Below are 25768 nucleotides of genomic sequence, written 5' to 3'. Positions count from 1 at the left end.
TTTGCCACACTCTACAGAGCACGTGCCTCCAAACATCTCTCCAACTTTGGGCAACTGTAACAACTGGATAACTTGTTGAGGTGTTCACTGATGTTTCTGTCTTTATTTCCCTTTTGCCTTGGAGGCTTATGGTTTACCAAAGCTCCTGGTTTGCCTTGGAGACTTACGGTTTGCCAAAGCAGAAGTAATTTGTCTACAGGCACTTTCCGTGATAACTTCTGTGTCCCAAATTTAAGCCACTGAGTTGCTTATGGTTAACGTGAGGGAAGCCTGGAAGGTAGGAAAAGAAGGGAAACCTCAGAAGGGGACATGGAGACTAAGCTGTCCCTCACACTCAACTGAGGAACTTCAGAAGGGAAGGCTGTAAGGCCTCCTGCAGGCTCCCAGCATCACCAAAGATTTCCATGGCCTACAGAGTGGCAGAGCTGAAGGGCTAAGACCAGGAGGGTGTCTCCACAGAACACACTGCCTACCAGGGATGAGAGGCCTCTACAGGTCCTTGGAGCTGCAAAACCCTAGGCCTTGATTTTAGAGAAATCAAGGTCAATTTCTTGCCTGCCCTGTGGAATGAGAGCTGGAGGCTGACGGTGCCAGGTGAATGCAAATAAACAATGTAATGCACTCTTTCTTGCACACGCTTCTCTCCACCTTCTGGGTGGATTCCAGGTCTCATCTACCGCTGTGGTGCCAGCATTCAGCGGAGAGGACCTGCTGCTGGAGAGACAGATGGAGGATGGGGGCGGCGTGTACGGTCTTTCCGTCAAACTAATGGGCATCCCTGTACCCTCGGAGATTGGGAGGCTGGGTTCTAGGAGGGAGGTAGCGTCCCAGACTCTCACTTAAAAAAAAAAAAATGTTCATATACATGTCAAAATACTAAACAGACGAGGGAGTCATCTCACCGCTGCAGCTCAGCGGGTGGAACCGTTCCCCCGCCCCTAGGGGGCGGGGCGGAACCAGGCCTGGCCACCGAGCGCCGCGCCTGCGCACTGCAGACTCTGACGGCAAGGCACCCTCAGCTGGGTGGGCGGGAGCTGCCCGGGCATCCGGGTCCCTCACCCCGCCCCCGCTGCATGAATGAGAGGCGCGGCGCCCGCCCCTCCCCCGCCGGGCCCGCCCCTCGTCGGGGGCCGCCGAGCGCAGTCCGCCGCCGCCACCTCAGCCGCGCTCGGTCCCGACCGACGCTCGCCCTCCGCAGCCTTCCTTCTGCCGCCCGGCGCTGACGGTCCCGCACGCCCGCCGCCACAGCCGGCGCGCCCGAGTAAGTGAGGGTGCGAGGGCGGGGCGCCGGGGGCACTTGCCCCCCCCCGCCCCCCCGCCTGAGGCTTAGGGGACCGGGCGGCTCCGGGCTTGGGATGCTGAGGAGACCGTGGGCCCGCGCCGGCCTCCCCCATTCACACTCCGGGCGTTTCGGCGGGGACGAGGAGGGGTGGGACCGCGGCCCAGGCCGGGAGGGACGCGGGAGGGGGAGTCCACCAGGACCGGAGGCTCAGTCCCTCACAAAGGGCGGCGCGCGGCTGTCACCGGGAGGTCACAGAGGGAAGGCTCGCGGCGCCCCGCGCGCCCGTGCCCGGCGTCGGCCCCCGGGCTGGGGAGGCGGTTTGGATAAGCCGGGAAGCGAGGACGAGGATGGCGAGGACGGCTGCCTCCGCGCTGCGGTTGAGAACGCGCCTTGGGGGCGCGGCGTGGCAGTGTTTTCCTGGTCCCCACCTGCCCCTCCCCTTTCTTTGTGGCGTTTGTCTCGTGCCCGTTTGTCACTGTGTAGGGCTGTGGGCTGGGGTGAGACCTATCGCCTCAGCTTACTCATTAAAGTCAGGTGGTGGCCCCTATCTGTGGGCGGGGGGCGTGTGTGCGTCCCCAAACCGGGGAATTAAGGACCCTCCTTTGTTTCCGGAGACCTAATTGTGTGTGTGTGTCCGTCCGTCCTCCCCTATGATATGACAGAATCCGAGATCATTAAAAAGGATATGAAGAAAAAGAGATATTACTTTATCAGACCTTCACCCAATTCTGTCCCTGATATTCTTTCAAACAATATTTTGTTTCTTACTGTAAAACCAGTGCGTCTTGTTGATTGAAAATGAATGTTTTTATGTGTTCGTTGGAAATTCATATTCTCAATATATCTGTATACCTAGAACACTTTACTTTTTGGGGTTTAGGTAATATATGTGTGTGTGTGGGGGGGAATACTCCAGAACACACAGGACACTGCTTTCTGGGTTTAGTTCATTGGTAATATGTCCATTTACCCATATACACGTCTACTGAAATACTCCGATGTATCTAGGACGCTGTCTTCTCAGCTCCTCAGTAGAAGCAGATTTTGTTTCTCCGTCTCCCTGTTAAGAAGGTGGTCCAGCAGGTTCTCTCCACCTCCTTGCTTTTTTCTTCTGAGTGCTTTGGCAAAGGGTTTTATTGCATATTACCCTGGCATGCGTCCTTGCTTTGATCTAAATTTTCCTGTGCTCTGTTGTCTGGTTGTGTGGCCCAGCTCAATGGCTCCTCTTACAGGACTACTGGAAAACAGAACACCTTTTATCCTTGTCCTCATCCCCGAGAGAGAAGGAAGCTCTGCAGGTTCCCACAGACTTTGGTTCCAGGGGTTGGACTGCCTGAGTTTGTTGTCTTGGTAAAGTTATGAAGAGTTACAGTTGATGCAGACCAATTAAAAGGAGGCATTTGTAATAGTACCAGTTATTCTGTGGTATTTCATTTGGACCTTTTTCTCTTTTTAGACCAGATTTAATTTTTTTTTATTTTTTTTAAAGATTTTTTTTATTCATGAGAGACAGAGAGAAGAGAAACAGAGACACAGGCAGAGGGAGAAGCAGGCTCCATGCAGGGACCCCGATGTGGGACTCGATCCCGGGTCTCCAGGATCAGGCCCCGGGCCAAAGGCGGCACTAAACCGCTGAGCTACTGGGGCTGCCCTAGACCAGATTTTATAAATTTTAAAATATTGTTGGTTGCACTTTCAGTTTTTTTTTTTTTTTTTTTTTACCCTTTTAATTTTGCAGTGATAGGAAATTAGCTAAACTTGTTTATAAGAAACCCATTTCCAGGGACGCCTGGATGGCTCAGCGGTTTAGCACCTACCTTCGGCCCAGGGCATGATCCTGAAGACCCGGGAAGTCCCACATTGGGCTCCCTGCATGGAGCCTGTTTCTTCCTCTGCCTGTGTCTCTGCCTCTCTCTCTCCCTCTCTGTGTATCTCATGAATAAATAAATAAAATCTTTAAAAAAAAAAAAAAAAGGAACCCATTTCCAAAATAGATTTTTATTCTGATTTTTTTTAAAGGTTTATTTATTTATTTATGATAGACATAGAGAGAGAGAGAGAGAGAGAGAGAGAGAGAGAGAGAGAGGCAGAGGGAGAAGCAGGCTCCATGCACCGGGAGCCTGACGTGGGATTCAATACCAGGTCTCCAGGATCGCGCCCTGGGCCAAAGGCAGGCGCCAAACCGCTGCGCCACCCAGGGATCCCCTTATTCTGATCTTTTATTGAAAATAGTGATGGTAAAATTAAGAGGATCTTATTGGGTGATAAGAATAATTGATCCAGTTTTAAGATTCTCTTTAAGATTATTTTTTAATCACATGTTTTTTAATTCCTGGTAATTTTTAGTGCAAAATGAAATCCAAACTAAGCAGTCTTCCACAGCATCTGTTTATGAGTGTTCCTCTATTAAAAACATTTGCTTTTAATTTGAAGGGGAAATTTTCCATTGGCTGGATAGGGATATATTATTCTTGGTACAAGTTTTATGTTAGCATAGTCAAATTCTTTTTTTGTAAAAGTCAAAATTAGTAAAGGTGGGTTTTTCAATTTGGATAACTTTTGGTTTTATGATGTAGAATTTAAATAAAATTTTAATGTCAATGAACTCAAAATAAGTTAACTTAAAAACAAGGGCTTCATTAACTAGTGTCACTAATATCGAAGCAACCCCAATGCCTTATAACTGCCTGCATGAGATTTTTTTTTTACGAATTCCCTTAAAACAAACCATAAGAGGAAGTCTTAGATAAACAGTAGTATAACCGGAATAATCACTGAAACAGGCTTGCATAGTACTGCAGTATTGTGGAACTTTATTTTGCAAGAGTGACTTAGCTAGTATCAAGAAAGGAACTTAAAAACATCCTGGCCTTTTTAGTCAGCATTCTGTTAATCAAAATCTTTACCAACCCATAGTTTAGCATTTCTGTAGTATCATGTTTGAAGAAAAATTCTAAAGTAATTTCTGTATCATGAAGATAGATTAAATTAACTGCTGTCTTAGTAGTAAGTATATCCTTTATATTAGCAATACTAATATTGTTATGCCAGTGATGGTGATAGAATGCGTGGTAACACTTTGTTACTTCAAACTGCAATATATTATTCCCCCAACAATGTCTGATAACAAAAAGTAGAGGGTTTTTTTCTGTTGAGCATTTTCAACTGTTTTTTGTGTCAAATGGCAGCTTATTCTAAAATCAATAATGTTATAATGTATTAAGCTATATGAAATTGCCATATTTTAAATTGGGGAGTAGTTTATTTATTTATTTATTTATTTATTTATTTATTTATTCAGGGGGGCGGGGCAGAGACACAGGCAGAGGGAGAAGCAAGCTCCATGCAGGGAGCCTGATGTGGGACTCGATCCCCCGTCTCCAGGATCACACATCGAGCTGGGCTGCAGGCGGCACTAAACCGCTGCGCCACCGGGGCTGCCCTAAATTGGGGAGTAGTAAAAAAAATCAGCAATTTCAGAATGTTGAGCTACTTTCAACTCTCTGCAGAGAGTATGTACCTTTATATTTACTTTGTTCTTAATGTATAAGCTTATTTCTTGATTTTCCATCTTTGAACATCACCTATGGACTTCTATTTTGGAAGTTGAGGACTTGGTTGTCCTACATAACCATCCTTCCATGCCCCACTCATAACTGCAGTTCAGAGTCAAATCAGTATTCAGTATTTATAGGACTGTGACAATGTACCTGGTACTCGCAGATGACCCATATAGAGTACTAGTATTACATTTTCTGTCTTTTTTTTTTTTTTAAGATTTTATTTATTTATTTATGAGAGACACAGAGAGAGAAAGGCAGAGACACAGGCAGAAGGAGAAGCAGTCTCCATGCAAGGAGGCTGATTTAGGAATCGATCCTGGTACTCCAGGATCATGCCCTGAGCTGAAAGTAGACACTCAACCACTGAGCCACGCCGGCATCCCGCATTTTCTGTCTTGTACAACTTTTGTTTCTCTAAATTAATTACCTCTTTTGTTTTTCATTTGCTTAGTTTTCTTTGCACCAATCACTGATTCATCCTCAAATTCTGACAGAACTGATAATCTTTCAGTATTTTCAGGTAATCTGTTTTCATTTTTTTTCTGCCTATTATCTAGGACTTCCTTTGTCGTCATCTTGGGAATTCTTTTTGCCTTCCTCCTATGTTGGATCCTTTATTTCCTGAATCCTATGTCTTCCTTATTCTGTTTTACAGGGCACATATAAACTGAAATTCTTCCTGAATTCAGAAGTTGCATATCTGGAAATGTCTTCATTTAACCCTCACACTTAAATAGTGGTTAAGCTAAATATTGAATTCTAGATTGAAAAGAAGTGTCCCTCTTTTGAAGGCGCTGCTCCAATCCAAGCCTAATCCCCATTCCTATTTTTCTCCTACCCTGGAAGATTTTTAGGATCTTTCTGTTTTAGGATCTCAGTTAACACAGAGAAAGTTTCTTCAAGCAATGAAATGCAGTCACCTCTGGAATGTATAAGAAGACTATCAGATGCATTTTTAAAAATCTACCTTATAATAGTGGCAGAAGCATTCATGAACAAAAAGAAATAATTTTTGGGGGGAGGGAGAAATATTTAAGCTTCATGACTAAATATGTCATGACTAAGTATGACAAATATATGATTTATAAGAATTTTTTGTGAGATGGTGGAGACAAATGGGGCTACATGGGCCATAGCTTGATTGAACATTGTTAGTGACTGTGACATGGATACATTTTTTTTTTAAGCCATGATTTTTTTTTTCTATTTACAGCTGTTTTGTCTCTCATCTGGTTTTTCCATGAATGCACATAAGTGGTTGGATATTAGAGAAGCTTCAGAGTCATGACCAGAAATATGAAGTGGACTCACAGCACTATCCAGGAAAGCTATCAGATTCCTAATATTTTTGTCTGTAACTATTTAGTAATTTCTTTCCACTCCTTAAACTCATGAGCAGCCCACACTTTCCCATGCAGATAAGCAGGCTTCATATTTCATTGAGGTTTAGAAGTGATTGGACAAGGTACCAGTCAACTTCTCATCAAATCTAGGAATCCACCTTCCTTACTGCCCATGTTTTATGTTTTCTTCCTATCAGAGGCAGCTTCCCTCCATTTTATATTCCTCCTCATACCTAGTCAAGGACTTGACTCCTGAATTTGTCTCTCTTTTGCATCATCAGCAGCTCTCCAGGGCACCATCCATGTCAGCATACACATATGTACTGATACTGGCCATCTTTAAAAATAAAGGAGCACCTGAGTGGCTCAGCAGGTTGCCTTTGGTTCGGGTCATGGTCCCATGGAATGGAGCCCCAAATCAGGCTCCCTGCTTAGTGGGAGCCTTCTTCTCCCTCTCCTTCTGCCTGCCACTCCCCCTGCTTGTGCGCACTCTCTCTCAAATAAATAAATAAACAAACAAATAACGTTTTAAAACAAATCATTTTTAAAATTACAACAAAATTAAAAACAACTTCCCCCTGACCTCCCATCCATCCCCTTTATTTACCTTTATGGTTAAATGTCTTAAAAGAGAAATACACATTTCCTTCCTGTTTCCTCTGCAAAATGTATCACTCTCTGAAATTCTGTCATTAACTGATTTTTTGTGCGTCTTACCCCCACTAGAACATCAGCTCCAAGACAGCAAGGACTTCCATCTGTCCTGTTTACCTGTGTCCCTTAGAATAGCAAACAAGCACCATATCTATTCAGTATATGGGCAAAAGGGGGCAAAATGGACATTTTTAATCTGGCAGAATAGCTCTTTTTAAAAATGTCTGACAAGAAAATCAGTGTTTAATTTTTTAAATTACCACTTAAAAAGATTTCTTTATTTGAGAGAGAGAGAGAAAAAAAAAAAAAACATGAGCAAGCATGAATGGAGAGAGGGGCAGAGGGCAAGAATCTCAAGCAGACTCTTGCCGAATATGCACCCCCTGCCACCCGCATGGAGGTGCTCTATCCCAGAACCCTGAGTTCGTGTCTTGAGCCAAAATCAAGAGTCAGGCACTTAACCGACTGAGCCACCCAGGGGCCTGTAATTATACTTTTCGCTAAGAGTTGAATAAATTACAAAGACTATATTAATGTTAGAATTTTTCCCTATATTACATTTCATTCTTTCATAAGTATAACAACACAGGCAGTTTTGCACTGGATTCTTGGAGCAAGACTGCTTGGAATTGAATTCCAGCTGTTGTAATTTAACCATGTGACTTTGGAGGGATTTCCTGAAGACTCTGTTTCTTCATTTGCAAGATAGAAATAATAGTACCCACATCCTATGTTTGTTGTGTAGATGAAATGAAATAATAAGTAAAATGCTAAAGTCCGTACTTGGCATGGGGGCAGTGAAAATTAAAAGTATAGTTATTCTTTATATTAGCCTTCTCCAGTTACTAATATTCAATTTTGCTCAGAGTACTTCTATCTTATAAAGTCTATTGGCTATAAATGCAACTCACCTGTTTTGTGTTTTTTTCTAATCCCATGTGTTAGATTAGTAAAACGATCAGCAATTGACAGATGAACTCCCCCCCCCCCCTTTTTTTAAGAGAGGGAAGTGAGGAGGGGCAGAGGGAGAGGGAGAATCCTACACAGACTCCACACTTGGCATAGAGCCCAATGTGGAGTCCAATCCTGAGATCATGACCTGAACCCAAATCAAGAGTCTGATGCTTACCTGACTGAGTGACCCAGGAATCATGACAGATGAGCACCCTGTAGCACTTCCCAACAGTTTGGTCACTTGATAAATCATTTTGACCACTTGATAAAATATTGTTAATGTCAAGCCAAGTCTTGTTCTTTATTTGGCTTGCATGGAGGAAAGATCCTTTCTTCATGTTATTCCAGATTAAGTTTTCTTACTTCTAGAAATGGAACTTTTAAAGCACCCAATATTATCATTAACAGGTTTTTAATTAGCTATAAGAAAAAAAAAGCATCTGGAAGATACTGTTGTCTTCACTTGCTAATTGGCTGGTAAGATAAGTATATGTAGCAATACAAAGTCCACTTTTAGGGCCACTTGAAGGATACAGACAGGCTCTGTAGAAGTTCGGAGTAGTGAGAATCATGTCCTATAAGCCTTAAAGAGTTCTTACAACTTTGCTACATGTTAGACATGCTAAACATTTCTGTTTAAGCCTATTTCCTTATTATTTGGCTTGATCTTTGTTTTGAAAGTTTGCTTAATAATCATGGGAATAGTTTAGATTTTAAGGTAGATAATACACAATCTAAAATTGAGAGCAACTTTTAACTTTAGAAATTATTTCTTGAAGTAATTGACTTAGTTATTCTTCCTCTTTCTTTTCTTATCTAGGTAGGCAGTGGGGATTCCTCCAATTATCTGAGCATTTCAGACATCAGAGTGTAGTGCTGGGTAAATTGAGGGTTCGAAAAGAATGCCAGATGGTTTGAAAGGAATTGTGAGCACTCCAACTAGTGCGGTCCATCGAAAGCCAGCTGGCTGAGTTTCCTCTGCTCTGGAGGTAGGAACCAGACACTTTGTTCCATGCCAGCTGGCCCAGGAGTAGCTGGCCAGTGGCCTTACTTTTGGTTAGCCATTCCTGGGAAAACCAGCCTGGGCCCTCCATCTGCCCTGAGAACAGTGTAATGCCAGAGAGTTGCTCTGTGCCTCCATGGTACTCCAGACAGTTGGAGCAAGCCTGAGTGGCAAGGAAAGAAAGCCACTTTTTAGATACCATTACAAGTGAACCTCACCTTAAGTTGTAAATTTTCTCTGAAAAAGTGAAATGCAACTTGAATTTTTATGCATTTAGTGTGTTTGGTGTATTAGGGTTGCTTACTACTAAAGTAATTATAGTGAATGTTTTTATATTGTAAATAACCTCCAGTTTACCCGCTTTCCAAGTTCCTTTTTTTGTTGACTTTGCTTAAAGGGAAGTTTGCCTTTTCTTTTCATTGTCATCTTCAAAAGTTTTGGTCATTCAGGTTAGTAAATTATCATCCTGTCATAAAGCTTGCTTCTATATAAACTATAGGCTCCTGTGGAAGGTTAATTATGTGTGTTGCCTTAAAATCTGTGTCTCATTTTGTCTGTTATTTAGGTTTTTCCAACTAGGTAGGTGTTTGGATCATTACAGTTCTTCCATTAGTAAACTTAATGTCGGAATAATTTAACTGAGAACAAAAAAAGTGCAAATATGGCATTATGTAAGTGTTCAGTTCATTTGATGATAATGCTTATTGAATTCTAAAAAGTAATAATTTTGCCGCAGTCAGTATGCTTTATGTTACTTTCAATTCTTTTTTCAAATTTGGAGATTGAATATCTATGTTCATTAAGTTCCTATAGGCAAACCAAAAAATTATGAACTTCTTTTTGGTTCTCTCCCAACTCTGAGCATGAGAAATTCTCAGTGGTATAAACTTCAAATAGAATCTAGGTGTCCTATCCAAATAGGCTCTTCATCGTGAACTGAAAAAGCTTGGCAGATAATGAAACACCAAAGTATGAGCTAATGTAGTTTATAGGAAATGGGTGGGAAGGGAAATCAAAGTTGTAGGCTTTCATTCTTTTCCTTTAGCGCAAAAGAAATTGCAGACTTCAGAAATATGCTAGAAATCTCCTGCTTGGCTATAATTAAAGTTTTTACTTAAACTTCTTGTCCCTAAAAAGAGGCCAGAATGAATTTTTGTGGGACTGAGAATGATTTTTTAAAAATCAAATAACAGTATATCAAAAGCCAGGGACAATATTATACCCGGAAAATCATCCTTCACATTAGCTTCACATGCATTGTTTATTTACTTCTTACAGCAGCCCTCAATGAATTGTTTATAGATGATAAAAGGTCAAAGAAGTGTATCCTGTTCAGGTTCACAAAGTCAGAAGCTGGATTTAGAACCTGGGCTTTCATCCTCCAATCCACCACATGTTGCAGTTGGTGATGTAAGCTTCACAGGAATATAGCTCTTTCTTAATCAGATGCTATCTATCCTGCACTGGCACTTTCAGAAGACTATTGATAAAGGAAATTCAGAGACTGTTGCAGAAAATAGAATCAATAGAGATTTGGGGAGGCTCTACATATTTTTAAATCTTCTCTGATGCTCTTTAAATAATTAGCCATTTCAGAACAACTGCAATAAACAAAAAATGAAGTAAATAAAAATAATTTCCTATATAGTATCCTAGTGTTGTCACAACATATCACAACAAAATTGGTGGCCTACGACAACAGAAATTTATTCTTTCACAGTTCTGGAGGCCAGAAGTCTGAAATCAAATAGTGTCACAAGGCTGCTGCATTACCTCCAAAGACTGCTGGATAGAATCCTTCCTTCTTCCAGCTTTTGGTGGAACACATTCTTTGGTTTGTGGTTACATAATTCTAATCTCTGCTTCTCTCTTCAAATAGCCTTTTCTTCTTTCTCCTGTAAAGACACTGTCATTGGAGTTTGGGTCCACCCAGATAATCCAAAATGATCTCATCTCCAGATTCGTAACTTAATTATATCTGCAAAGACCCTTTTTCCAGATATGGTCATATTCACAGGTTCTTCAGGTAAAGATGTGGACATACCTTTTGGGGGGCCACCATTAAGCCCACTACCAGGAGTAAGAACTACTTTGGTGATAATTTTCATTTCCACTGCTGTATCACACAGAATCCCAGATTAGACGAGCTTTTGGTATAGACCATGATACAAAATGGGGAAAGATATTGGAAGTATAGGATAGAAGACAAGTTTAGAGGAAGGTTTAGGGAATCAAGGAAGATTTCATGGAAGTTGTATTGCTAATGACAGATCATGAAGAATAGAGTTGTAATAGCCTGGAATGTGCAGATAGTGGAAATACCCAGAACAAAGATAGTGAGGCATATTCAGGGAACCGTAACTAATGCATTTGACTAAAGTGTGGTGCTTAGAGAAATAGTAACGAATGAGGTTGAAAAGTCTGAGCTATTCACGGGAGGCCTTTAGTGTTGAGTTGAGGAATTTGTACTTTGTTTAGAGTTGCTTGTCCAGAACACTATATTACAATGGTTTCTTTTCTGTTTTTAAGATTTTATTTATTTATTCATGAGAGACACAGAGAGGCAGAGACATAGGCAGAGGGAGAAGCGGGGTCCCTGTGGGAAGCCTGATGCGGGACTCGATCCCAGGACTTAGGGATCACAACCTGAGCAGAAAGCAGACCCTCAACCACAGAGCCACCCAGGCATCCCTATATTACAAAGGTTTCTAATAGGGGCCTTCTGAGCTATGATAAAACTTTTGGGAAAAAAATTACATTTTTCTTTCTATAAAAAGATTTTCAGAGGGATTCATAATGCTAAATATAGATTGAGAACCATTGTTGTATTAGAAATGAAGCGTTTTATGCTTTGAAGGTGTTTTTGGGACATTATTGATTTTCTGTTCGGTTTACCTTGAACTACTTGGAAGATAATAAAATAGAACTCCAAAGAGCCTTAGTCAGCACTGCAGTGGAATATGTGATGAATGTTGCATACTAAAAGTTAAAATACTATTTCAGGAGAGATGTGAAGTAGGTCCAGGGTTCTTAGGAAAGTGATCAAATGATTACACAAAAGGAAAAATTCACAACATTCAGTTCAAAATGCAGCTGCGACTTCTGTTTTGTGTCTCAATTTTCTCTATTTCAATTCACTACCATTTAGAACTCCAGAATTATATAAAAGCATGACACAATTCTGAGGAGAGGAAACCAACAGCTGCGTTCTTAAAAGTTTTTATTTTTTTTTAATGTATTCTATAAAACTGCTTGTTCTCTGCTGTGGGTTTTCAGTGGAATAATCTACTTCAGGAATAAAACAATATATTACATAGCTGTTTGAACGTCTTTGTCCATTTAGTTTGCTATAACAAAATACCCTAGCCTTGGTGTCTTATAAACAACAGAAATTTCTCACAGTCCTGAATACTGAAAAGTTCAAGATCAAGGCACCAGCAGATTCAGTGTGTAGTGAGAACCCACTTCCTACTGCATAAATTGTACTTTTCACTATCTTTTTGCTTTGTCATCATGTAGTAGATAAGGGTAAGGGAGCTATCTGGGCCTCTTTTATAAGGGCACTAATCCGAATCATGAGAGCTTCATCCTCAGATACCATCACATTGGGGATTAGGTTTCAATATATGAATTGAGGGTTGGGAGATACAAGCATTCGATCTATAGCACTGACCATATGATACAGGGAGAAAATCAGTGTTTTTCTATATCACTCAATTTCTAAATTATCAACTACCATTGATTTTTTTTTTATTGATCCATTTATTTTCTCCTTTAGATTAGTATTACTTGATAAGTTTACCTGTACTGTTGTTATTCAGGCTTCTCTGCTAGTGAGATTCTTCTTTTTCATTTATTTATTATAAAAAGTTATAAATACACTGAAAAGTAGATAGTACAACACACTTCCATATGCCCATCACTTAGGTGTTCAACTGTTATCAAGGTTTTGCCACATTGGTTTCATTTATCCTATTTTCTTTCACCTTCATTTGTTAAGGTATTTTGAAGCAAATCTCTAGCATTTCAGTATAGGTATCCTGATACATTTCTAAATGCATCTCTAAAAAAAAAAAAGTAAAGATATTATAGAACCAAAATGCCATTCTCACACCTAAAATTAACATTTATTCCCTGGTGTCATCTATTAGACCGAATTCAGGTTTGCTTCATTGTCTCAAGAATATCTTTTTTTAGAGATGTCTTATGCACACCAGGATTCAAAGTTTCTGAACCATATTTGATCATTTTGTCTCTCATGTCTAATATGATCTAGGGCAGTTCCTCTTCTCATCCTCTCTCCCCACCTTTTTAGATGTGTCATGGACTAGTTATAGGAACTGGGTCATTTGCCCTATGAATTTCTCACATTTGAGATTTATCTGTTTCGTCTTGGTGTCAGTGTATTGATGATCTATTCCCTGTATGTCTTACAAATGGAAGTTAGTTCTAGGGGCCTGACTAAAATCAGACCTCAGTGTTTTGGCAAGAATGTTTAGGAGGTGGCTAATATTATATCATATCCAGAGGCCTGCTGTATCTGGCTATGCCACTTGTAATGCTACAAGACCCCACTGATGGTCATGTCAGTATCAAACATTTCATCCATTGTGCCAGAATGGTGAAATTATTATCTCTTCCACATTTATTAACAGGAATTCTGTAAAGAAGACTACCTCATCAAGTACGGCCGTTTGAGGTTATTCTGAAATATGCTTTGTGTGAGAGACTGTCAAGTACTTTCATAATATAATGTTCTTGGTAAAAGATAGTGAGTTGGAATCAGAATAAAAAGAATTGAGAATCTTTCATTTTCATGAATTTTACAATGAAATTCTGAGTACTATAGCAAAATGTGAATGATTGCTTTTCTTTTACAATTAAGAATATGGACCCCAGTTCTCTGAAAGTTAAAGGTGTATATGTGAAAGCCTGTTACAGACTAGAATCAAGTAGTGGAGAGGAAAGAGTATTAGATTAGGATTTAAAAATCAGGGGATTTCTAGAGTCAATTTGGCCCAGCTCCTGAATGTCTAAATCCATCCATCCTTTTATAGGCTGAGTATTTTGTGTAAATTTCCCTAAAATATTGTCAGTGTTTTCATGAAATTGGATGTAGACTAAAGAAATCAAAGTTGTATGTTATAGTATTAATGCTTAAATATCTTTAAAGACAGAATTCTTTATTGAATATCATTCTTTTTATTTAAATTGTACTTTATGGGAGTCTGTTGATTACCAAGTCTCATAATACCTCATTTAAACTTCATGTCTTCATGTTCTCATTGAGTAGAACTATAGAATCAAATTGTACTGAAAAACGGCATATTTATTTGTCCTGTTCCATTTTACCTTAAGCCAGATCGTTTTCACTCATCTTTTGAATTTGTTTGTTGTGGGGAAAGTAACCTTGATATCAAATAAAAATTAAAGGGATGCCTGAGTGGCTCAGTTGGTTAAGTGTCTGACTTCGGCTCAGGTCATAATCTCAGGGTCCCGGGATCCAGCCCTGCGTGGAGCCCCATGTGGAGCCCAGCCTTGGGCTCCAGGGTCAGCAGGGAGTCTGCTTTTCCCTTTATCTCTGCCCCTTCCCCCAACCCATGCACTCTCACTCTGTCTCAAATAAATAAATAAAATATTTTAAAAAATGAAAATTAGCCAATGTTCTTAGTGACCATCTCTAGAGAGCCTCTAATGTTATTTAAGACGTTTAAAAGTTTATGCTAGTATGATTTCTCATAGGCAAACCCTTGCTATGGTTATACTGTTTATTTTTAAATAATAATGCTGTGGGTCTTTTCTGAAAGACAGAGAATGCTGTTATAAAAGGATACCTCAAAAGACCATAGATAAAATCAGTATGCTTATTTTTAGTCAGTTGAGCTAAGATTCAAAGCTAATTACTCATCAGGTCTCTAAAATGATTTTAGTATTGAAAATTACATTTTCCCCAGGTTTTAGCATCAAAACAAACCAAAAAACAAAAACAAAAATCCATTGCATTTTCCTACCTATAGAACAGATGCTTTTGGAACACCTACTCTCTTTAAGTTGTATTTGCTGAGTAATAGGGTTGATTTCACTATTTGGATGAAGATAGTGCTATTTTTTATTTAATTTTTTTTTTTTTTTAAAGAGCTCTCTAGGCAATTGTGTTTCAGCTATTGCCTCCTCACCTTCATTTAATGCAGCCAGAAGACCCTGGGCTTGGACCCCACCATGCACCCTTTGTCCTGTTCCCTTGCTTGTTAAATGCTGTGTGTGCTAGAAAGTTGTGGAGCACTGAATTAGTGGGGTTGAAACTCTGCTCTTTCAAGGCCAGAAAGCTAGTATATTCTCCTTCCTCCCTCTGCCAGACACAGAATGATTTTTGTCTTTTAGGGAATTTCAATTATTTCACCCAGTATGCTGCTTGGATTTACCATCTTACCTTTATTCAGGTCAATAAATGCCTATTGAGTATCTTTTAAGTACCAGGTATTGTTCATTCTGAATTTATAGAAATTTCATATCTTTTTTTTTTTTTTTAGAAATTTCATATCTTATGGTAAGAAACTCTTATTGAATAACTCCAGTACATTTAATGAAGTTAAGGTATAGTTCAGTTCTGAATTTATTAGATTTGAGGTTGTAACTCTAATGTTTTTTTCTGATATTTTAAATATGATCTAACTTAGAAGTTCCTATAAAGCAAATGAAAACTGGCTCCTTATAAGGAATTTCAGTACTTTCTGCAGGCTAAGATAACTAACCACAAATGCAGTGGAATCAGTGGACCTGCATTTAGATTTTATTCAGACTAACTTTCCAACTCTCAAAAACCCAAGCATGTATTTTTTGCATAGTTAGTTCCAAGTTTATGTTCATAAAGTCAAAAAAGGCATGTGATATTTAAGTTTTGGCCCTACTATTTGTTAACTGTGTGGCTTTGGTGAGTCACTACCTCTCTTAGCCTCAGATGGAGGTAATTATGATGGAATGCTTCAGAATTATTAAATTTATAGCTGAATTCAGAGATATTGTGAGTATAGTCTATCTCCTTTAATAAAGTGCTCTCCCAATGATTTTTGTTATTAGACAAGGGATGGGACATGGAAAGAGTGAACACAAGACCAAACAATCTTTGCTACATCTCAATTCCCTCCTTTACATAAGGATGGAACCAGTTATGCTGCATTTTAGCCTGGTTACTGAACTGTGGCTGGTTAGAGGTTCCATTCCAGTGGTGGTCAGATGATATAAAAAAAAAAAAAAAAAGTTGTTACTACTTAACTGCTCTACATACTTTCTTAACTTTTTAGGAGACTCTGGATACATCATTTCTGATGGTTAACTCTGCTCTCTCTGCCCCACCCCCCTTTTAAAACAGCTTTTACAAGACATTTATAGCCCATATATTTAAAGTGTATAATGCAGTGGCTTTTGGCATATTCAGAGTTAGGCATTCATTACCACAATCACTTTTAGAATATTTTCATTATTACCCAAAAAGAAACCCTTCACCTTGGGATCCCTGGGTGGCGCAGCGGTTTGGCGCCTGCCTTTGGCCCAGGGCGCGATCCTGGAGACCCGGGATCGAATCCCACGTCGGGCTCCCGGTGCATGGAGCCTGCTTCTCCCTCTGCCTGTGTCTCTGCCTCTCTCTCTCACTGTGTGCCTATCATAAATAAATAAATTTAAAAAAAATTAAAAAAAAAAAAAAAAGAAACCCTTCACCTTAAGCCATCACTCCTCAATCCTGCCACCATCACCCCCCCATTCTCCACCCTAAGCAGTTACTAATCTACTCTTTCAGTCTCTATAGACTTGCCTGTTCTGGGCTTTCATATGAAAAGAATCCAGCAAGGGACTCCTGGGTGACTCGGTGGCTGAGCCTCTGCCTTCAGTGTGATCCTGGAGTTCCAGGATTGATTCCTGCATCAGGCTTCTTGCAGGGAGCCTGCTTCTTCCTCTGCCTGTGTCACTGTACCTCTCTCTCTTCGTCTCTCATGAATAAATAAATAAAAATCTTAAAAAAAAAAAGAATCAGACAATATGTAGTCCTTTGTGATTGGCTTTGTTTTACCTACCATGATATTTTCAAGGTCTATCTATGTTTCTCTTTTATAATGAAGAGATATTAAAGTTCCTAGCAGCATACTGACCTATCCTGTGGGAAGAAGAGACTAAATGATTTTTTTTTAAATAAAGTTGATTCGTATTCCAGGACTGGTTGTCAGTCACAAATGATGAAAAAAGCACTGTAAATAGTTACTGTAGCTGCAAACCAAAGAATGGTGTTCTAACACTGAATGTGGAAAAGATTCATGTCTCAGCATTCTTATTAGCAGCATTTGTGTATGTGAATAATGTCATAATTATTGGTACATCATTCAGTATGGATAATAAGATAATAATAACTCTGTGGGACTAATGTAACTAAAACTGTTGCACCACTGTCGTTTTTATTGGCTATTTTCCTCTTGTAACTAATTTTCCTGCTAAATATTCTGCATAATTCAGACATTATTATAAAATGTCTGTGGGTACATGCTAATGTTTTTTTTTTTTGAGAGTTTATTTATTCATGAGAGACAGAGAGAGAGAGGCACAGGCAGAGGGAGAAGCAGGCACCATGCAGGGAGCCGATGGGGGACTCTATCCCAGGTCTTCAGGATCACACCCTGGGTGGAAGGCGACGCTAAACCGCTGAGCCACCCAGGCTGCCCCTAATGTTTATTTTTATGTGAGCTTGATGAGCTAAAGCTTAGGTGTTTTATTTGGGGATAACCAATGATTATTAGTATAAATGTTGGAAGCAGGATGCACAGAAATATAATCTTCAGAGCACATTGCCTCCAATTTTGTGGATGTAGTTTAAAAAGCAGGGTGGTGGTGGGGGGAACAGCCTTTTGACTTTGAAAAACCCAGACTCTCTGTGCCTCAGGTTCTTCCTCTGTAAAGTAGAGCAGTTGGACTATGATAATTAGTACTGATGATCTTTAACTCTGTGGCTCTCTGAAGGTAATTGGCAAAAGTATTACTGATGGTCCTAGACTACTTCCTACATTGCATCAAGATGTTAGCATTGTAATGCAGATTTCCTGTGCTCTAATTAGTTATCTAATGTGGTGTAATGACAGAAGGCTAATGATTTGTCTTAGCAAAAATCATATTTTTCTGTACTAGAATTAGAAGCCATGGTCTATTATTCCAAATGGTCTGTTAATACAAAATAATTTAAAATAACACTTACCTAGAACATCTGTATATTAGATAAATTGGTTCAGCTATGAGTGGCAAAAAACCCAAAACAACAAAGTGGCTTAAAACATTAAATTATATTTCTCACTCATGTAAAAGTTAGCATAAGTCTGGTATGGAGCTTCATGGCATCAGGGACCTCTTACCAATTGTCCCTTTTTTCCTTCTTGGCACTCTACCCTCTCTCTTGGGTGTAAACTTACTGAGCAAGGTGGTGGCATCTGCATTACAGGAAGCAGGATGGAGAAAGGGATGAAGCAGAAAATAGAAGGTACTTTCAGTGCCCTGTAAGCATGATTTCCAGATATTTCCATGTAAATCCATGAGACAGGTGGCCATGAGTATCTTTGAGGAAAGCTAGGAAGTATGGCCATGTGTCTATTTTATTCCAAATTCTACCTACCATGGAAGAAAGGGAGAAAAGATGTTGGGAGGTGAGGAGTCTGCTAGTCTGGTTAATGATTAACAAAGGGAAAACTAAGGAGCATTTGCCATTGTATCTTTCCACCAAAGAAGTGTTTTGTATTTCTGTACGTGATCCTGGTTCTTAAAATGAAAATGTCATTTTACAGGTGAAGAGCTGACAATGTAATGGGAACATCTCAAGAATATATGATTCTCTTTTCTGTAATTGAGTTAATGCACAGAATCTTCCAAGAGAGAACTGCTAGATATATTTCATAGTTTGAATTCATGAGCTGATATTATGATTTATGAGCTAGCCTCTTGTGAGTTTAGTTAGTATGGATTTTTCTCACTGAGCCCAGTAGCCCCTAAGAAAACTGATCAAACAGAAAGTAGACCTAACCCTAAATATACAGTGACTTTACTTACTTTTACAGGGCAGGAACATATGCCCTGTAAGACTTCATCTGACCTGAGCCACCCATCTCTTATCCTTGATCTTGAAGGGGGAAAAAATTACAAACTTGTAAATAGTCTTTACTATATCCATATACAAAGTCAAAATAATAGTATTTTGCATGATGAAGATTAGTAGTGGTCTTATAAAATGTTTTTATATAGGAAAGAACTTCCAGGGCTAATGATATTGCAAGTCTTAACTCTTAAAAACTCGTTTTGAGAGAATTATTCACTGTTCTGGAATGGTTGTGACCTTTTCAGAATTTTTAAAAATCCAAAATCAGCAGAACCAGACTCACCCCCAGAATATTGAACTAACATGTTTCATTTGTGCCATTATCTCAGCTGTTCCATAGTCTGCCTGAAATCATCTTAACGATGAAGTCTTCTCATATCTGTCCTAAAAGAACAAAGTGATCCCAGTAAACAAAGGAGAGACTTTGAGGCCATGCATAGGACCATAATATCTAGAAACTTAAGGTAATTATCACCAGTATCAAAGAACCAGGCAGCCTGAATACTTTGCTGGTTTCATAACTATTTGGGATTTGCTGAGTTAGTTGTGAGCATCTTAGATGCTATTTTATGACTGTAGAATTTTACAAAATTAAGATCTAAAAACTGATAGGCTTTTCATTTACACAGATTAGACATCTAGAAGCAGTTGTTGAAGATATGTAGCTAAACGAATTCAGAATTCCCTACTCCAAATCACTTTAGAAAGCAGTCCACTCATGGCTCAGGCTCAAAGATTTGGATTGAAACAAAGTGGCCCAGGAAATTGTAGCCTAGGCTCAAATTGTCCTTGATGCAAGAAACCTCAGACCCCAACTCAATGCTAACCTCACACCACAGAACTAGAGAAGATCTTGATAATGCTGATGAACACTCTGTACCAGGTACACTTTCCAGAGACAGATGTTGTTAACTTAGCACATGAGGAAATTGAGACTTGCCTGCAGTCCTAGCTAGGGGAGTAGCTAAAGTTGACTCTACACTTAATGCCTCTTCTTATGGCATCATCCATAGAGCTTACTTATTGTGATGGAGCCCTCTGATTTACCCTCATTTCCTGGCTGGTGAATTTCTAAATATGAAAAATATGAAAGCTCCAAATTTGTTGATTTTCCTGAAATTTAAAGTAAAAGCCATCAATGGAATCTATGTAGCTATTTTCAAGAATCAATCACATATATATTGCTTTCTCTTACTTTTAAGGTTGTACAATAACAGACTCTTCAAACAACAGAGTCTTTTTCATTTGTTAGCTTGTTCCTGTTTTATCACTCTAGAAGTGCTTGTGGTTTATTTAACTTTTTTAGGTTTTAGTACATATAATTTATGCCTTGTAACTTTTCTTCTTCAGGGATTCATAGTTCATGTAAGAATTCTGAAAAACCATTACCGTTACTGGGTAATTGAGAATTCCCCAGTAAATTTCTGGAATTAATGTGCTCAAAGAACTCTCAAGAATAGGAGGTAACCTGTAAAGGTTTATAGAGAACCTTCTTGCCACGTATCCCAAAGTAACTTGGATAGGGTCTAGAGACTGCACTTTCTCAGTGGTTCAGGGTTTGAATTAGATCACCCACCACTCAGCCACTTTTATGCTACAATTTACAAAAGGGGTCCCATATATAAAGAAAATTATATATATATATGTATATATATATAAAGGAAATTAGTGCCTTCTAATAACCTTTTGTATACTTGAATGTAATTATTAAGTTACCTTACCTATAGACTGAACAAACTCACGTCCTTTAATTTAAAAACAAATTTATCTTTCATGACTGCTCCATTAAACAGAGTTGTATTGATTTCTGTCTGGTACTCTGTGTTTTTCCAGGGTATTAAAATTGTTGATAAATTTTCTGTGGGCAAATGCTTTAAATACAACTGGCTTCTCCAGATTATCACACCCAACATTCCCCTTTATTTAAAGACTGACTCTTTTTCTGTCTTTAGGGCCACTCTTGCTCCTTATTTCAGGATATTTTCTTGGTTATTGCATACACTCAGCAATTCCCAAGGCAAGTTTTCAATATTCAGTGCTGTTTCCAGAAATGCCATGACATTTTCAGAATAAAGCTTTGATTAATTTTAATTAAAAAAAAAAAACAGTTCTTTGTCACAGATTGGAGAAGACTAAAGAGACATAACTAAATGTGACATAAGATCTTGGATTGGATCCAAGAAAAGAAAAAGAACATCAATAGAAAAACTAGTGACATTTGGATCTGCAGTTTAGTTAATAGTATTGTACCAGTGTTGATTTCCTGTCCTTATACCATGGTTGTGTAAGAATTTAACAATAGAGGAAGCTAGATGAAGAGTTTATGGTAACTTGTGCAACTTTTCTGTAAATCTAAAGTTATTTCAAAATCAAAAGTTTAAATATATATATATATATTCCCCCCCCCCCCACAGTTCCAAATTGGCAATTCTGGTGTTCGCCTTTCTTGAGTTTCTCTCAAAGGCAATGACAGTGACCCAGGATGTATCAGCATACTGACTGCCCAAATGAGCTTGTCATAGAAATCATTTTATTTGTGCATGCATTCAAACACTAATAGTCAGATACAAGCTTAGTAAGGTCTGTGGAAGGCAGCAAAATCTTATGGGATTCAGATAGGAGTTTCAGCCCCTCTTCCACCATTCAGTGGTTTCAGTTGGGAGTTAACTGGACTTTTTAAGTCTTAATTCCATCATCTGAATACAGAGTATAATACCCACCCCACAGTGATTTTAAGGATTAAATAAAATTTATGTAAATACTACCCATAAACTCTAAAACACTATGCAAAATGCTCATTTTGGTTCGTATCCTAAAGAATTGTTTGAAGAAAAAGGATTCTCCAGTTTCAGTAATTTTTGAGGTGATTTTTTCCTAGATTAATTGTATTGCAGCACTGAGTGCAATCAAAATCCATAGGTGTTAACATTTATAATTGTGCTAATAATATTTTTTTTTAATTTTTATTTATTTATGATAGTCACAGAGAGAGAGAGAGGCAGAGACACAGGCAGAGGGAGAAGCAGGCTCCATGCACCGGGAGCCCGACGTGGGATTCGATCCCGTGTCTCCAGGATCGGGCCCTGGGCCAAAGGCAGGCGCCAAACCGCTGCGCCACCCAGGGATCCCGCTAATAATATTTTGAATCTTTTTCATTAACAATCATTTTGAGGGCAGCCCTGGTGGCGCAGCAGTTTAGCGCCACCTGCAGCCAGGGGAGTGATCCTGGAGACCCTGGAGTCACATCAGGGTCCCTGCATGGAGCCTGCTTCTCCCTCTGCCTGTGTCTCTGCCTCTCTCTCTCTGTCTCTCTGAATGAATGAATGAATGAATGAATGAATGAATAAATCTTATATATATATAAAACATTAAAAAAAACAATCATTTGAGCTTGAATCAATATGATTAAGAAACACGAAGCAGTAAACTGAATATTATATATAGTCTATTTAACATAGAGATTTACATGCACATTTTTTCTTACTTAAGCCAATGTCTAGCCCTTTTGCTTTAGAAGTCATAACACTAAGAAAAGAATTTCAAATATGAAAGCTCCAAATTTGTTGATTTTCCTGAAATTTAAAGTAAAAGCCATCAATGGAATCTATGTAGCTATTTTCAAGAAAGACCCTAGAAAGTTAAAATGTTCAGCCTACTAATTACATGAGACTTGTAATCCTGTAGTTTGTTTCCAAAAGTTATTCTATAATAAATTGGAAAAAAGGAGCTCAGTCAGAATATTTAAGTAGTGCTGCCAACTGTCTGTGGTAAAATTTTATTTTATTTTTTAATTTTATATCTGAGGGGTGTAAAGTTGGTTCTAGTCCATATTTCAGATGGTTAAATGCTCTGATTCAGTGGTGGAAGGCTGCTGTGTCACTTCAATCATATGTTAATTCTTCTTGCTGTGTCTGTCTACTGATTTAGTTGCTTCACTAAAGCAGCCTCACATAGATCAACCAGGTTCTTTTTCAAAAAATCCCAATCTAAAACCAAGACCAAAAGATCAAAGCAATAGAAGATCTTCTAGTGAAGTCAAAGCTGCTCATCAGTAGTCCCCAAGTGCTTACCTTTGAATAAGAGAAAAATGAAAACGATGAATTGTTACTGAATTGGTAAAATAAAAGTAAAATCCTCAAGGAATGCATTTTCCAATTCAGTAAAAAGTAGTTTATTATGAACAAATGGAGACTTCCTTAATATATGGTGTCAATGTGTCTGTCTCTGTGTCTCATGCTATGAACATTCTATTTATTGATAAAACAGCAATCTCCTAAGATTACAAATAAGACAACAATATCCATTGTATTTTTAACATTGTTCTAGAAATATTAGACAACTCAGAGAAGAAATATATTTACTTGTAAAGGAAGAATTAAGATCATCATGAAATAATTAAGCAAATGTCGATTTAAGATGGGTAGCTATAGGATATTTATCTAATAAATCTTGTGGAAAATTTTCCTCACCATGTCTATCCAGATAAGGCCAAGATTTTAAACAGGTCCTTGAAATAATAATCAAATTTGAAAAATCCTTACAAATTGTTACAAATAAACACAGGGAACCTTTTTCTATCTCCATTTACAATTAAATTTCTTTTTTATTCTCTTATAATAAGTAATACGTGCACATATTATAAAATACAAAAGGTATTTTAAATAGCTATTCAGTGAAAAATCAGTATTCCAGCCCTGTCAGAAATAGTCACTGATACCAGTTTTTTATGAATATCCTTCTAAGAGACATGTTTGACATATACAAAGCTAGCTTCTCAATCTTTTTACATTTATGGTAATGTACCACATAAACATTTTTATACCTTGTTTTTATTTTGTTTACTTAGTGATATTATCATGAAATGATGACAGATCAGCACAATCTACATTTTTAAAATCTTTTAGGGGCACCTGAGTGGATCAGTGGTTGAGGATCTTCCTTTGGCTCAGGTCATGATCCCAGAGTCCTGGGATCAAGTTCCGCATCAGGCTCCCCGCAGGGAACTCGCTTCTCCCTTTGCCTGTGTCTCTGCTTCTCTCTGTGTGTCTCTCATGAGTAAATAAATAAAATCTTTTTTTTTAATAAATAAAATCTTAATCTTTTTTGAAAACTTTTTTAAAAATCATCTGGTGCTCATCATGACAAGTGCACTCTTTAATCCCCATCACTTATTGCATCCATGCCCCCACCCCCCCTCTCTTCTCATAGTGGTCAGTTTGTTCTCTATAGTTAAGAGTCTGTTTCTTGGTTTGCCTCTTTTTTTCCCCTTTGTTCATTTGTTTCTTCAATTCTACATATGAATCACTGACCTTCACCTCTGAAACAATAATATGTTATATGTTAATTAACTGAATTTAAATTAAAAGTTTTTAAAATTCCACATGAGTGAAATCATATGGTATTTGTCTTTCTCTAACTGGTTTATTTTGCTTAGTGTTATATTCTTTAGCTCTATCCATGTTGTAAATGGTAAGATTTCATTTTTTATGACTAATATTCCATTGTATATTTATACATCATCTTTATTCATCAATCAATGGACACTTGGGCTGCTTCCAAATTTTGACTATTGTAAATAATGCTGCAATAAACATAGGGGTGCATGTCTCCCTTTGAATTGGTGTCTTTGTATTCTTTGGGTAAGTACCCAGTGGTGTGATTGCTGGATTGTAGGGTAGTTCTATTTTTAACTTTTTGAGGAACCTCCATATGGCTTTCTAGAGTGGCTGCTCCAGTTTGCATTCCCACCAACAGTGCAGTAGGGTTCCTTTTTCTCCACATTCTCCCCAACACCTGTTGTTTCCTGTGTTGTTGATTTTAGCTGTTCTGCCAGGTGTAAGGTGATGATAGCTCATTGTAGTTTTGATTTGCATTTCCCTAGTGATAAGTAATAGTGAGCATCTTTTCATGTGTCTATTGGCCATCTGTATGTCTTCTTTGGAGAAATATCTGTTCATGTCTTCTGGTCATTTTTAATTGGATTATTTGTTTTTTGGGTATTGAGTTTTAGAAGTTCTTTATGTATTTTGGATACTAACCCTTTATTGGATATATTATTTGTAAATACCTTCTTCCATTCCATAGGTTGCCTTTTAGTTTTGTTGATTGTTTCCTTCTCTGTGCAGAAGCTTTTCAAAATTTTGGTATAGTCCCAATAGTTATTTTTGCTTTTGTTTCCCTTGCCTCAGGAGACATATCTAGAAAAAAATTGCTACAACTGATGTCAAAGAAGTTACTGCCCATGTTCATTTCTAGGATTTTTATAGCTTCAGGTCTCACATTTTGGTATTTAATCCATTTCAAATTTATTTTTTTATGTGTTGCTGTCCAGTTTTCCCAACACCATTTTTTTAAGATTTTTTATTTATTTATTCATAGAGACAGAGAGAGAGAGAGAGAGAGAGAGAGAGAGGCAGAGATACAGGCAGAGGGAGAAGCAGGCACCACGCAGAGAGCCTGACGTGGGACTCCATCCAGGGTCTCCAGGATCACGCCTGGGGCTGCAGGCGGCGCTAAACCGCTGCGCCACCGGGGCTGCCCAACACCATGTTTTTTGTTCTGTTTTGTTTTTTAAAGATTTTATTTATTTATTCATGAGACACAGAGAAGGAGAGGGAGAAGCAGGCTCCATGCAGGGAGCCTGATGTGGGACTCAATCCCAGGACTCCAAGATCACGCCCTGGGCTGAAGGCAAGCACTTAACCACTGAGCCATCCAGGTGTCCCTTGCAACACCATTTTTTGAAGAGACTGTTTCCCATTGGATATTCTTCCTGCTTTGCCAAAGATTAATTGGTCATGTAAGTGTGGCTTTATTTTTGGGTTTTTCATTCTGTTTCATTATCTT

At 38.7% G+C, this 25768-nt stretch overlaps 1 protein-coding gene across 2 annotated transcripts in view; it reads left to right on the top strand.

Moving 5' to 3' along the window:
• The first annotated feature begins 1006 nt into the window (after window positions 1-1006).
• Window positions 1007-25768, top strand: part of RNF24 (ring finger protein 24) — a 78797-nt gene continuing 54035 nt past the window's right edge. For both annotated transcript variants that reach the window (XM_041732338.1, XM_041732339.1), the window contains exon 1: window positions 1007-1261. The gene's annotated coding sequence lies outside the window, so the exon portion shown is untranslated. The remainder of the gene's footprint in view (window positions 1262-25768) is intronic.

The sequence above is a fragment of the Vulpes lagopus genome, chromosome 18 (genome assembly GCF_018345385.1).
Source record: "Vulpes lagopus strain Blue_001 chromosome 18, ASM1834538v1, whole genome shotgun sequence".
NCBI lineage: Eukaryota > Metazoa > Chordata > Mammalia > Carnivora > Canidae > Vulpes > Vulpes lagopus.
This window is presented reverse-complemented; position numbering and strand designations above follow the sequence as displayed.